General features: G+C 37.3%; 1 protein-coding gene and 1 pseudogene across 1 annotated transcript in view; both read right to left on the reverse strand.

The window, feature by feature from the left end:
* GRAMD1B (GRAM domain containing 1B) overlaps positions 1–15232 on the reverse strand; it is a 602742-nt gene that overhangs the window by 515540 nt on the left and 71970 nt on the right. The gene's annotated exons all lie outside the window — the stretch shown is intronic.
* Positions 5464–5582, reverse strand: LOC128639326 (uncharacterized; annotated as a pseudogene).

Genomic DNA, 15232 nt, shown 5'->3' on the forward strand with positions numbered 1-15232 from the left:
ATGAAGGTTCCTTTAAATGACGTCATCCAAGATGGCGTCCCTCAAATTCCGATTGGATGATAGGATTCTATCAGCCAATCGGAATTAAGGTAGGATTCAAGTTCAATCCGATTGGCTGATCCAATCAGCCAATCAGATTGAGCTCGCATTCTATTGGCTGATCGGAACAGCCAATAGAATGCGAGCTCAATCTGATTGGCTGATTCAATCAGCCAATCAGATTATCCCTACCTTAATTCCGATTGGCTGATAGAATCCTATCAGCCAATCGGAATTCGAGGGACGCCATCTTGGATGACGTCATTTAAAGGAACCTTCATTCGGACTTAGGACGTCGGAAGAAGAGGATGGATCCGCGCCGGAGGTCTTCAAGATGGAGCCGCTCGTCATCGGATGAAGATAGAAGATGCCGCTTGGATGAAGATGGTTGCCGGTCCGGATCTCCTCTTCTGCCCGGATAAGATGAAGACTTTGGAGCCTCTTCTGGACGACTTCTTGCCGCTTGATAGAAGACTTCAGCCGGATGATGGATCTCCAGCCCCCGCTTGGGCTTGGATGAAGACTTCGGAGGCTCTTCTGGACCGATCGGTGATACCCGGTGTGGTGAAGATAAGGTAGGAAGATCTTCAGGGGCTTAGTGTTAGGTTTATTTAAGGGGGGTTTGGGTTAGATTAGGGGTATGTGGGTGGTGGGTTGTAATGTTAGGGGGGTGGTATTGTGTTTATTTTTACAGGCAAAAGAGCTGAATTCTTTGGGGCATGCCCCGCAAAAGGCCCTTTTAAGGGCTGGTAAGGTAAAAGGACTTTTCTATTTTAATTTTAGAATAGGGTAGGGCATTTTTTTATTTTGGCGGGCTTTGTTATTTTATTAGGGGGCTTAGAGTAGGTGTAATTAGCTTAAAATTGTTGTAATATTTTTATTATGTTTGTAATTAATTTTTTTGTTTTTTGTACTTTAGTTAATTTTATTGTATTTATTTGTAGGTACTTTATTTAATTAATTTATTGATAGTGTAGTGTTAGGTTTAATTGTAACTTAGGTTAGGATTTATTTTACAGGTAATTTTGTAATTATTTTAACTAGGTAGCTATTAAATAGTTCTTAACTATTTAATAGCTATTGTACCTGGTTAAAATAAATACAAAGTTGCCTGTAAAATAAATATAAATCCTAAAATAGCTACAATATAATTATAATTTATATTGTAGCTATATTAGGGTTTATTTTACAGGTAAGTATTTAGCTTTAAATAGGAATAATTTATTTAATAAGAGTTAATTTATTTCGTTAGATTTAAATTGTATTTAACTTAGGGGGGTGTTAGTGTTAGGGTTAGACTTAGCTTTAGGGGTTAATAAATTTATTATAGTAGCGGTGAGGTCCGGTCGGCAGATTAGGGGTTAATACTTGAAGTTAGGTGTCGGCGATGTTAGGGAGGGCAGATTAGGGGTTAATACTATTTATTATAGTGTTATTGAGGCGGGAGTGAGGCGGATTAGGAGTTAATAACTTTATTATAGTAGCGGTGAGGTCCGGTCGGCAGATTAGGGGTTAATAATTGTAGGTAAGGTAGCAGCGACATTGGTGGCGGCAGATTAGGGGTTAATAAATATAATATAGGGTCGGCGGTGTTAGGGGCAGCAGATTAGGGGTACATAGGGATAACGTAGGTTGCGGCGGTGTGCGGTCGGCAGATTAGGGGTTAAAAAAATGTATTAGAGTGGCGGCGATGTGGGGGGACCTCGGTTTAGGGGTACATAGGTAGTTTATGGGTGTTAGTGTACTTTAGAGAACAGTAGTTAAGAGCTTTATGAACCGGTGTTAGCCCAGAAAGCTCTTAACTCCTGACTTTTTTCTGCGGCTGGAGTTTTGTCGTTAGATTTCTAACGCTCACTTCAGCCAAGACTCTAAATACTGGCGTTAGAAAGATCCCATTCAAAAGATAGGATACGCAATTGACGTAAGGGGATCTGCGGTATGGAAAAGTCGCGGCTGCAAAGTGAGCGTTAGACCCTTTCCTGCCTGACTCTAAATACCAGCGGCAGCCCAAAACCAGCGTTAGGAGCCTCTAACGCTGGTTTTGACGGCGAACGCCAAACTCTAAATCTAGCCGATAGTTAATGTTCACTCAGGATCCACAATGCATTGCAGCTCCTGTGCCAGACACAGACAGTGAGCCAGTAAGGGATGATATACACTTGTAGTCACTAATCACCACTGTATCCTTTTCAGGACTGGCTCAGTTACATACTTAGGGTGAGAAATGTGGTTGAATCATTTATGTCCTCATTGTTTGTCTGTTTAAAAACAAAAAAAGCTATAATGAACTTTTTGTTAATAGCAATTTGTTTTATCCTGTTAGATAGTTCTAACTTGTATAAGATATTGTCTTATTCTATCACAGAACTGGATATTTGAGCAGATTTGTAACATTATTGGCGCTTAATAACAGGAAAGTACAATGTCACACTAGTGACTCCTCATGGTCATTCCTACACAGCTCAACTCCACTAAACACTTATCTGTTGAGCATTTCAGGGAGATCCGTCTCATACATGGAAGTAAATTGTATTCTCTCAAGGAAAGCAAATGAAAACATTTCACACAATTGGTCACTGCCACTGATACAATTTAAAAAAGCAGAAAGTTTATGAAACAAAACAAGCAGTTCATGTTTTGAAACAAAGTATCCAAAAAATAATTAAGAATAAAATAAAATGTGTATGTATATATATATAACACAAACTACAGTATGTTTACTCTAAGCATGAAGAATGAGTCCAGTAGTTAACAAGGGTGCTTCTTCATACATATACACAGAAGACTTTAGGGATATTGGTGCATGGAGCAGCACAGTGATCCAATGAATGACAGTCACTGCAATAAGTGGAGGACCTTTATTGCTGTAAATTGTGTAGTGTTTTTTCTTAATAAAGTTCATACAAAGTTTTTTTTATGCAAAATATATATAAACTTGTATTTCTGTATGACATGCACTTTTTAAAGGAATGTTTTTACCTTAATTTTTGTGCAGAAGTCAAAACTAAACTTTAATGATTCATATAGATCGTACAGCTTAAATAAAATCTGTTTTACTTCTATTGTGAAATCTGCTTATGTCTCTTCCTCTTTTTTATGTAGTTAATTTCCAATGATAGCATACTGTGGTAGGCTCAGGGACATGCATGTGTCTTGAACAGCATTTAGCAGTGTTTGCACCTTTAGAAAAAATTATCAAATTATTTATCTACAAATATCCTCATAGGCTTTAATGGTAAAATGTGTGAAAAAAAATAATTAGACAAAATGTTCTAAAGGAATTTGATCTACCCCAATGTTTAACCAATAGTATATATATATATATATATATATATATATATATATATATATATATATATATATATATATATATATATATATATATATATATATATACAAAGTGCTCAATTCATGTGCACACTAATGAGCCTACCTCAGTAACCACAATGCCCAGAGGAACAGTGCAATATATATTTTATAAAGCAACTGATGGAGACCCCACCCCCAGCAGTTTCTAGCCACTCCCAGCCACACCCAAACATTAGCTCCTGCTTGGGAAATAAAAATATAATATGTGCAAGCTAGTTTGTTTTGTTCCTAGATGATCATTATTTATTTAGTTGAAGCAAATGTAAAGTCAAAACTATACTTTCATGATTCAGATAGAGCATGCAAATTTAAAAAACTTTCCAAATGACTTCTGTTAAATTTACTTGATTCTCTTGGTATCCCCTGTTGAAGAGTAAACCTAGGGAGGTTCATAGGACCTCAGGAGCATGCACGTTTATTTAGTACTCTGTGGCAGAAGTGTACAATGCTGAAAAAAAAACATAATTTATGCTTACCTAATAAATTTATTTCCGGATATGGCGAGTCCACTGAATCATCAATTACTTACTAGTGGGAATATCACTCCTGGCCAGCAGGAGGCGGCAAAGAGCACCACAGCAAAGCTGCTATATAGGTCACTTCCCTTACCCATAACCCCCAGTCATTCAGCCGAAGGGAAAATGGAAAAAGAAAATAACACAAAGGTGTAGAGGTGCCTGAGGCTTTAGCTAAAAATAACTGTCTTAAAATAAAGGGTGGGCCGTGGACTCACCATATCCGGAAAGAAATACATTTATCAGGTAAGCATAAATTATGTTTTCTTTCCTAAGATATGGTGAGTCCACGGAATCATCAATTACTAGTGGGAACCAATACCCAAGCTAGAGGACACAGATGATTAGGGAGGGACAAGACAGGTAGCCTAAACAGAAGTCACCACTGCATGAAGACAAAACTAAGCGTCTTCAAGCAGTCAGTTTCAGAGATTTAGATAAAGGAAAAGAACAAGAATCAGAAGTCCTTCCTCAGAGGTAGTCTCCAAGGTGGAGAGACAACATTTCCACTAGGTCTCCATACTAGATTCTGCGAGGCTACGCATGGGGCTAATAAAATCACTGTCGCTCTCATCTGAAAATACGAGTAATGACTCATGGAAAAAGAGCAAACAGATGAAAAAGGTATGCAAGACTGAAATCCAAGAAAAATGTCAGAACATCTATCAGGACGGTCTGTGGATCACATGACTATAAACCGTACCTCCAAAACTTGGTGCTCTGTCGAAACGCCCACAAAAGACAACTCCTGAAACCCCCATGTGAGGGTCTACCTAAAGAACACTTCCGGATGGAAATGCTCACTCCCCGGGATGAATTATCAGTCTGTTTAGAGGTCCGACTCCCAATTGTCCACCCCTTGAAAGTGGATGACTGACAGCAAATGTGAGCTTCCTCCCACTGAATAATCCAAGTCACCTCCTACATGGCAAAGGAACCCCTAGTTCCTCCCTAATGGTTGATATAAACCCTAGAGGTGATATTGTCCGACTGGAACCAAACTAGGGAGGACTGAGGTCAAGTCATCAGAGCATTGCAAATTGCTCTCAACTCCAAGATGTTTAAAGAGGAGAGCAGACACTTCTGAGTCCATAATCCTTAACCCAGACAGCTTACCAGCCCAGCAGGTTGGCATCCATGTTCACATCACCCAGGAATATCTCCAGAAGCACGAGCCCGGAGATATATACTCCTGAAAAAATACTGCGGAAGAAAGTCTCTTGTCATCTGATCTATATCTATCCTTTAAGACAGATCAGAAAGTTCTCTATGTCATGGAAAATAGCAAAAGGAATTATGTCCATGGAATACCATCAGACCAATTCCCTCCATACACAGGGTCACAGAAAAGGGAAGAAATATCAACTGCAGCTAAATCCAAACTCCCAAGCTCCTGGTTGCAAGATGGCTAAGCTATCCACCGGCCACTAAAACTTACTGTTGGCCAGACAGAAGACTGCAGAGTGGGGAAAAGGAATAAATCCTTGATTTTCTGAACTCTGAAAGACATCTCCTAGATAAAGAATCAAATAAAGGTCCAAGCATACAGCACCTGGTGTTCCCAGGTGGTCTCCCATCCAGGTACTGACCAGACCTGACCCTGCATAACTTCCGAGATCAAACAAAATCAGGTGCATTCAGGGTATTGTGGCAGTAGTCCCAAATAAATTACCCTTGTGGATAGAGGAACAGAACTCTTCTCCAGATTCATTTCCCATCCCCGGAAAAGAAGATTGGACAAGATCTCTTAAATGAGAGTTAGCTCGAAGTCAGGATGATACCTGAATAATATATTGTCCAGAAAAACACACTTGCGATATCCCAAGACCTAAAAGGTCTGACTGGGATGGCGGAAATTAAGAAAACTAGAGAAGATTCCGATTAAGGAAACAATCAATCTCTCAGGTCTATGTTATGAACAGGCCCACTAGAACCAAAGGAGAAAGGATACTACTTTGAAGGACAGAATCTGAAATATGAAGTAAATACCTATATCCCGTTCCCAAACTGGAACTGGAACCGTCACTTCCAGAGATGAAGACCCTGAATCCAGTTCAAAGAATGCCTCCCATCCTACTTGGATTGCAGGTACTCTAGAAAGAGAAATCTGCCCCTGGGAGGAAGACTTGGATTGGACTTGAAAAGGCATGACCAAAACAAAGTATCATCCTTAAAAGGAGACACTAGAACTGTGTATTTGGAGGAAACAGAAAGAATTGAATCTGCAACTGCAGAACTTTAAAGCCTAGGCTGTACCACTAAGCCACAGGTAGGGTTCTCAGCTGACTATAGATTTCAGCCACAATGCCCGGTGGCTAGTACAGCAAGTCTAATAGGAAAAGACATTGCTGTAAATGAACAATTAATTAAACCTCTAGCTTCTTACCTATGTCAGAAATAAAACTAGATTATCTTCGCAGAGATCTAAGTTCTCTGATTAAAAGTAGAAAGTTCCCTTCTACTAAAGACTGTGCATTTCAAGAGAGATAGCAACAGGAAATCCTAAAAAGGGCGTGAGACAGGGAGAAATATCCCCAGATTCTCTATAACAATCCTGTAAACATCTCACAGCATGTATAGAACCCTTCCAGAGAGGAAAGAAAAATATAGAACTGATAAAGTTCACAAAACTCCAAAGGAAAGACAACGATAGGGATCGGTGTCATCTAGTCAGCCAAGACCTCCTGACAATATAAAAGGCTTTGAAGCAAACAACTGAAGGATACCACTTCAGTAACAGATGAAGAAATTATACTGTCCAGATCTGAGATTTCAGCCTCAGAAATTATCGGCGAATCCTCCCCACTAACTTGGAAGAAGACAAACCTGCGTAGCAGCATGTGGAGAAGAAACCCTCTTATCTGAGACTTAAAATGTCCTCTTGCCTTTTCCCTGAAGTAAAGGAAAACAGACTAAGCCATAGATACCGCTGAAGATACCTGAGCTTGCAACTTCTGTAAGCAAATAAACTCCTCCAGGAGATGGAGAGGAACCACAGGGCACTGCATGTGACGCCATAGAGGCTTGGGACATAAAAGGAGAAAGCTGTGGCAGTGCCTTAACAGCAACATCCTTGGAGACATGAAGTTCAAACTAATCTGTACATTTAATAGCATTTGCGAAATCAGAGGTACAGAAAAAATAAATGTTTAAACCAATTCTTAGTTGAGCAAGCCTTCCACACAACTTCAGCATCAGTAGAAGGAATTATACTGCCTGAATCCAAAATTTCACCCTCAGATGCACCCGAAGAATCTTCATCCTCAGACTTCTGAGAGGAAACACTTTGATTAGCCACTTCAGGATCAGAAACCTTACTTACTGTTTCTTTAAATTTCCTTTTGCGTTTTCCCTGCAGCATGGGAAACGCAGACAGTGCCTCAGATACCGCAGAAGATACCTGGGCAGTAATATCTTGCAAAATAACTCCAGACGGAGCATGAGAGGAAATGCAGGGCACTGCATGTGCAGATGAATAGGATTGGGACGCTTGAGGAGAAAGCTGCGGCACATTTGAAACAGGAGGCTCCTGAACAGCATCCGCCTTAGACTTTTTGACCCTGAGCCATCATTAGCTATTTCTATACGCCAATACATGAAGAACAAAAAGGTACTGGGGGTTCCACCTGGGCATCAAAACATAAGCTACAGGTAAAATCCTGCACAGCCTCCTGATCCATAATACAAAAAGAAGCAAATAAAAAAAAAACCTTTTTTTTTTTTATCTTTTAACAGAGGATATAATACAGAACCAAAAAAACTTTCTTAAACTACTAAACCCAATTTTTTTTCTTTCATGATTCAGATAGAGCATGCAATTTTAAGCAACTTTCTCAGTAGCTCCTATTAACAAATTTTATTTGTTCTCTTGTTGTCTTTATTGGAAATAGCAGTAATGTAAGGTTAAGTGCCAGCCCATTTTTGCTTCAGCACCTGGTTAGCGCTTGCTGATTGGTGGCTAAATGTAGCAAACCAATCAGCAAGCGCTACCCAGGTGCTGAACCAAAACTGGGATGGCTCTTAAGCTTACAGTCTAGCTTTTTAAAATCAAGATAGCATGTGAACGAGGAAAAATTGATAATAGGAGTGAATAAGAAAGTTGCATAAAATTGCATGATGTACCTGAATCACGAAAGACAAAATTTGGGTTTAGTATCCCTTTAAATAAATGTTCCCTTTAAATTTACCAAATCAAAAAAACATACCCCAGGCAACACACTACACCTCAGCAGAATTACTGAGGTGCCCTACCTGTCCTGCAACCCGCAGCAAACTGAGAAAAAAAATTATCCCATTTACAATCCGGATTTCCAGAGAAGCAAAAACAGCAAGAAGCCTTCTAAACAGCAGAGCCATCTGAAATATAGGCACCTCACTCTTACACAAAGTGTAAAGTGAAAAAAGCGCCAAAAAAACTCTGACATCGCAAATTAGAACCTCCCTAAAAGGGGCGGTCATACAGCTGACAAAAAAAAGCCTTTTTTTTTCTTCTTTTTTTTAAAAACAACTTTCTTGAAAAACAGGCTTAAAAACAAACAATAACCCCCCCCCCAAAAAAAGTACATAATCCATTACTAAAAACGGATTATCACTGAGCCATCAATAAATAACTCCTCACACTAACAGTGCCTGCAAAAACTGCCATAAAAACCCACACCCTGACAGGAATAATAAAAAACGTCCCCCTGCAGCGTTTCAGCTGAATAAATGCCAAATTTTTCTCTGCTACATAGAAAAATAAAACTGGCACTTACCTTAATATTTATCTGTTCGGCAGTAGGACAGTTCACCTGGTTTGAGAGGATGCTATCCCTCACATGGACCTGCGGAAATACAGAAAGACTGAATAAACTTACTCAGGCTATCTAAAAAGGGCAGCAAAATGTTTTGGGAAAACGCAGTAAGGATTGTACCCCACAAGTTCCCAATTGCTTAAAAGCCACCCTGCCCTACTAGAGAGACTGACATCGGCTAAGGGTAGACCCTTTAGAAAGATCAGAGCAAACCTACTCTGCTTTAAAATAAAAAATCTTGATTGTAGATCAGACACCAAAACTTCACCTCCTCCTTGCACCGCAGGCAAAGAGAATGACTGGAGGTTATGGGTAAGGGAAGTGACATATATAGCTGCTTTGTTGTGGTGCTCTTTGCCTCCTCCTGCTGGCCAGGAGTGATATTCCCATTAGTAACTGATGATTCCGTGGACTCACCATATCTTAGGAAAGAAAAAACAGCTGTGTCAGCTGTATACAACAATGTTTATAGCAATGTTATATATTGCGGCAAACACTGCTGCCATAAAATGTTAAAGACAAGTGCGTGCTCCTGATGCCCTACAAATCTACCTAGGTTTGCTTTTCAACACAGAATACCAAGAGAACAAAGCACATTCAATAACTAAAGTAAATTAGAAAGCTTGGTAATATTGCATACCGTCTGAATCATTACAGTTTAATTTTGATTTTATTATTATTTTTAACTGCAACTATCTGAACGGAATCCAGATATACAATCAAATTAAAAAAAAAATAATCCAGATATAAAGAATATGTTTAAACAGTCAGTCAGAGGCATTAAAGCCAGAAATGTACTTTTTATTATTCATGAGAGATCAATTTCATCAGCAGAAAAAAAAACTATCAGTTTCTTATCAAATAAAACAAATGATACTAATAACCAGTAAATGTAAAATATGACAAATAATCAGGCTTCTCTCTAGCAGAATGATACAGTATATGATTACTCTGCATAATGGAAACACAGCAAACATAATATAGGCGCTGACACACAGTGACCTCTGCAATATTTTAATCAGGTGACATTTATGTGGAAACCTTTTGGATACAAAAGACCAATATTAACACTTATTGAACTTAAATAAATATTCAATGAGTCACATAAAATCTTAGATTATGAATATTCTTTTCATAAACCAACCACAGATCCTTAGTTATTTATGAAGACACAAATCAAAACTTCTATCCCCATAAATTAATTTAATTAATAAAAAAATAAAACAGCATTGCAATATACATTTATTATTAATTTTTCTATATAATACAATTGTCTTTTCCAACAAGGTTTCTTGTCCAATGTCCCTATAGATGACATAGGTCACATTCTGTAAGTATGCTTTAAAAGGCTGCAAGTTTACATCTAGTCCAAAGTGGATACTAGTAACAAAGAGAAGATAAACATTTTAATTTTTTTTTTAGCACAATCTACAGAATTTGCATGGCTTATGCAGTTCAATACTTAATTGCTGATTGATGTGTGTATACATGTGTGTATGTATGTGTCTGTATACATGTGTGTATGTGCATGTGCATGTGTATGTGCATGTGTGTGTATGTGTATATGTGTATACATGTGGGTGGGTGTGTGCATGTGTGTGTATGTGTATGCATGTGTGTGTATGCATGTGTGTGTATGTGTTTACATGTGTGTATGCATGTGTGTGTATGTGTTTACATGTGTGTATGCATGTGTGTGTATGTGTATGCATGTGTGTATGCATGTGTGTGTATGTGTATGCATGTGTGCGTATGTGTATGCATGTGTGTATATGTGTATACATGTGTGTATGCATGTGTGTGAATGTGTATACATGTGTGTATGTGTGTATGCGTATACATGTGTGTATGCATGTGTGTATACATGTGTGTATGCATGTGTGTATAAACATGTGTATACATGTGTGTATGCATGTGTGTATATACATGTGTATGCATGTGTGTATATACGTGTATGCATGTGTGTGTATGTATGCATGTGTGTATGTATGTGTGTGTATACATGTGTGTATGCATGAGTGTATATACATGTGTATGCATGTGTGTGTATATGTGTATGCATGTGTGTGTATGTGCATGCATGTGTGTATACATGTAGGTGTGTGTGTGTGCATGTGTGTGTATACATGTGTGTATGTGTATGCATGTGTGTGTATGTGTGTATACATGTGTGTGTATGTATGTGTGTATGTGTATACATGTGTGTATGCATGTGTATACATGTGTGTATATACATGTGTATACATGTGTGTATGTGTATGCATGTAGGTGTGTGCATGTGTGTGTATACATGTGTGTATGTATGTGTATATGTGTGTATACATGTATGTATGTATGTATGTGTATGCATGTGTGTGTATACATGTGTGTATGTATGTGTATATGTGTGTATACATGTATGTATGTATGTATGTGTATGCATGTGTGTACACACACACACACATGTATAAACACATTTATACACATACACACACTTGTGTATACATGTGTATGTGTGTGAATGCATGTGTGTGTATACATGTGTATGTGTGTGTATACATGTGTGTATGTGTATGCATGTGTGTGTATGTGTATGCATACATGTATGTAATGACTTTAATCATTTTGCAGCAGTATTTTATTCAATTTATAAAAGGGTATTAAATTAGAGCCAGATTTTAATCTGCCTGTTTGAATCTCTGAATCAACACTTTACATTTATTTGCAGATTTTCATCATACGTAAAGCTTTAGAAATCAAATAGATAAATGGTTGTGCAGTTGTACTGCTGCCAATTCAAGTCTCTGCTAGCAGAATATATACACACACACACATATATATATACATACAGGTATACCCCACAGTTATAGCTTTCTTTTCAGTGTTTAAAATCTTGAAAACATGTTTGAAGTAACATATATTAGGGGTGCAATAGCGCCACGTTTAGTTTAACACTAGCACAGCACAGTATTTAATTAGTATTCAATAAATACTGTACCTGTAAAATAGTGACAATTACTGTAGTAAAATTTGCCAGACTAGCACTGAGACATACATACATATATATATATACACACTGTATATTTATTATTTTATTTTATTTATTTATTTTAAAAAATAATGCACTCTCAGGAATTTTGCAAAAGCAAGGTCAACTTTATTAAATGACGTTTCAGGGAACTCAAGTCCCTTTCATCAGGTCAAAAAAGTCTGCATATGAAGTGTAATAAATACACAATTATAAGTTGTGGTACATGTTAAATGGTACCTATGCTTGTAGACCTTCCGTCTGTGAAAATGGGTGAAGGAGGGACCCGTAATGAGTCCCCCACAGGTTGTACATCCCAGACAACGGAAGACACCCGGCTTTTGAGAATAGACGACTCAGACATTTGGCCCCTTACACTTATTTCACCGTGTTAGCAGTACAAGCATATATATACTGAGGAGTTTTAGCTATGATATCTGAACGTCTGCTCATACATACCCACCACTTGCGGATACAGCAGTGGGATTGGGAGCGTGAGTTACCATGGTAACCGCTTGGAGTCTGTAATTGGACAGTGAGAGCACACGCACAGGCATTACTTGCTAATCTTTTCAAAGATTCTGTTCCTACGGTTGTGACATGTTGTTATTAGTATTATAATGCTTAATGTTTTTAATGTTTTTCTATACAGGTTATGTATATGCAGACTCTCACGCTACCTTGGATGATGACGCCTATATTGGGGGCGTATCTACTAAGGAGAACGTGACGTCCTGTTGTGATTCTGTTATATTTCGGGTGGTGGGTAAGAGCAACTATACACTGTTTGTCTGAGGACGGGTCGGTTTTGACTCGAAAACGTTCACAATTAAAGTGATCTTTTGGTTATTCAAGACCTTTGAAGTGCTCTTCTCTCTGGCTATATATATATATATATATATATAATATGTAATCGACTCACCAGCTATTCGCTTTTTATATTTGCATGGAAAAACCCTGAATACAACAAACAAATAATAGTGTATCCAATCGTCACGGAGACACATACACAAATATATATATATATATATATATATATATATATATATATATATATAACTGTATATAGAAAAGAGTATGAAAGAAAAATAGAAGAACAAGAAACCAAGGGAATGAAAAGGGTGTCTTGGCCAGCAACTTCCTTTATAGTGCAAAAAATAAGACATATAGATCCTACCTGGTAATGGGATGGGAAAAAATACACTCCACAGTCTCAGATGTCAATATGCTAAGCAGATTTACTGATCATAATAAAAATATATACATACATTCCACCTTAAAATGAAACAATGAACTCAGCAGCGAGACCACACTATTAAAAGACAACCCCACAGAAAGCCTGTACATCGCTGGTCATAAAGGGGTTAATGTCCCTTTAAATTAGTATAATGTAGAGTGAAAATTTTCCATTAAAAAAAACTGTTGGCAAAAGAAATAGACAAAGTGAGAGAGTGTAATATACTTTCATCATGACGGGTATCATTAACAAAGTGCAACATCATCAGTCAATTATTGTGTGTACCTAATGAGTTATTACAAGCAGTGATAAGTATCATCACCTGTTATTTTTAGAAGGTTTGCACTCAGAAATAAACTGCAACTGTCCATCAACAGCAGATTACAAGGATGTCAGAGTCAAGAATAGGGAGAGGAGATGGAAGCATGAAAACCGTGTACACAATCACAGGGCATGTCAGCGCTAACGTGTGTACAAAGGGATATAGGTGGAGACGCAGTGTTTTGCTGCAACTGCACCTGTGCCAAAAACACTCATGTTCCAAGTTCATTGTTTGGCAAAATGTTGTCATTTGTCATTGTAAAATGCAGGTCTTTATTATTAATTGGTAGCCACTAAAAATGTACCACTGAAATAAGCAGTTCTTGTAGCTTACAGTTGTGTGTCAATTGCACTTTTATACCAATGAGGGACAAGTATTAAACAGAAACAAAATATCAGGCATCTGAATGATCAGTTTTCATGATAGCATCTGGAGCTCCTGATTGGCTCTAGCCATGAGTACAGTAACCATTGGTAAAAAAATAATAATTGGTGTTTATAGGGACTTAATACTGCAATGGTAAAAATGTTCTGTGTATTCAATGCAACAATTTAAGTAATACAATTCTCCCTGTGTTTAAAGGGACACTGAACCTATTTTTTTTTTCTTTCGTGATTCAGATAGAGCATGCAATTTTAAGCAACTTTCTAATTTACTCCTATTATCCTTTTTTCTTCATTCTCTTGCTATCTTTATTTGAAAAGCGAGAATGTAAGTTTAGAAGCCGGTCCATTTTTGGTTCACAACCTGGGTTGTGTTTGCTAATTGGACAGCACCAACAAAACAAGTGCTGTCCAGGGTCTAAACCAAAAATTGGCTGGCTCCTTAGCTTAGATGCCTTCTTTTTCAATTAAAGATAGCAAGAGAATGAAGAAAAAATGATAATAGGAGTAAATTAGAAAGTTGCTTAAAATTACTGCTCTATCTGAATCATGAAAGAAAAAAAATTGGGTTTAGTGTCCCTTTAACCCCCACAAATGGTTTAAACGCATAATTAGGAACACAAGGGACACAAAGTGTAATTAGTTTTTAATGCACATATGAAAGCTTTATTTAAACATGTTAATATATTTATTGCAGATCTATTAGAGTACAGTGATATATATATATTCTTTACATGTTATACAAGCTGCAGAGTTTAAAATGTGTGTGAAATTGTTCCTTTAGGTATATTTATGTATATAAAATAACTTTCTGCTAACTAAAACCACAACCCAAAACATTGGGGTGAACTTGTAGGGAGAGAATACCTCATTATATTACCTAATTATGTCTAATTATTTACACAAAGTCCTCCTTATCGTCTTTATTTCTGTTTAATCAAAGACCAGTACTTCAAGATAAGAATGGAAAATGAACATTTTAGTACCTCTCTGTTACAGACCCCCACTGGGAGCATTATTTTATCTAAACCTTGTTGCTTATATGGTTTTTATGTAACCAGAACTTAACAGACCAGTAAATAAAGTAGATTTGCATAAACAACACATGCATGATAACAAGACAATACAATAGCACTTAGACTGAACTTCAAATGAGTAGCAGATATTTTTCTAACATATTTCAAAGTTATGTCTTTTTAACAATTCCTGTATCATGTGACAACCATCAGCCAATCACAAATGCATGTACGTATATTCTGTGAATTCTTGCACATGCTCAGTAGGAGCTGGTGACTCAAAATGTATAAATATACAAAGACTGAGCACATTTTGTTAATGGAAGTAAATCAGAAAGTTGTTTAACATTGTATGCTCTATCTGAATCATGAAAGTTTAATTTTGACTTGAGAGTCCCATTAAGATAAAAAAATGTTTAGTATGTGTGGGGATACAATAGGCATAATGAGAAAATAAAAGTGAAGGAGCTATTTGTAAACAATTTAGGACTAGATTACAAGTGGTGCATTAACATTAGGGTGAGCACAATATTAAAATATAGTACCTGCGT

The sequence above is a fragment of the Bombina bombina genome, chromosome 8 (genome assembly GCF_027579735.1).
Source record: "Bombina bombina isolate aBomBom1 chromosome 8, aBomBom1.pri, whole genome shotgun sequence".
In the NCBI taxonomy this organism is placed as follows: domain Eukaryota; kingdom Metazoa; phylum Chordata; class Amphibia; order Anura; family Bombinatoridae; genus Bombina; species Bombina bombina.